This window comes from Centropristis striata, chromosome 22 (genome assembly GCF_030273125.1).
Source record: "Centropristis striata isolate RG_2023a ecotype Rhode Island chromosome 22, C.striata_1.0, whole genome shotgun sequence".
Lineage (NCBI taxonomy): Eukaryota > Metazoa > Chordata > Actinopteri > Perciformes > Serranidae > Centropristis > Centropristis striata.
Genome location: NC_081538.1, coordinates 5,824,571 through 5,824,984, shown reverse-complemented (window position 1 = coordinate 5,824,984; position 414 = coordinate 5,824,571).

Here is a 414-nt window from a genome sequence, read left to right as displayed (position 1 = left end):
CTTGAAAAGACTGAATGATTGATTGTTGTTTTATTTTTTTGCGTGAACATTTTATCCACATTTTAAAGAATACGCTACCCCAAAATGATCATTTGTATATCAATTCCTCACCCTGTGTTACCTTGAATTCTTGAAGAATACAGTTTTCTCTCATTCATATCTTAAAATATATTGAATTTATATACAGTAATCTAAGGTAAAACTAAAGCAACACAGGAAGGCAGTAGTTTAATAAAAGTGCCATGTCTGGTTCTTCACAATATCAATGTGCTTTGACAGAATTTGGATTAAGTTTTAACGACCAAGTCTTATTAACATTGGTTAACATTCAAGATTAGCTCCAGACATACAGTGACTGAAAGTAACTCAAGTAGTATATTTCTACTATAGTGCATTTTAGCAGCAAATGTTCTA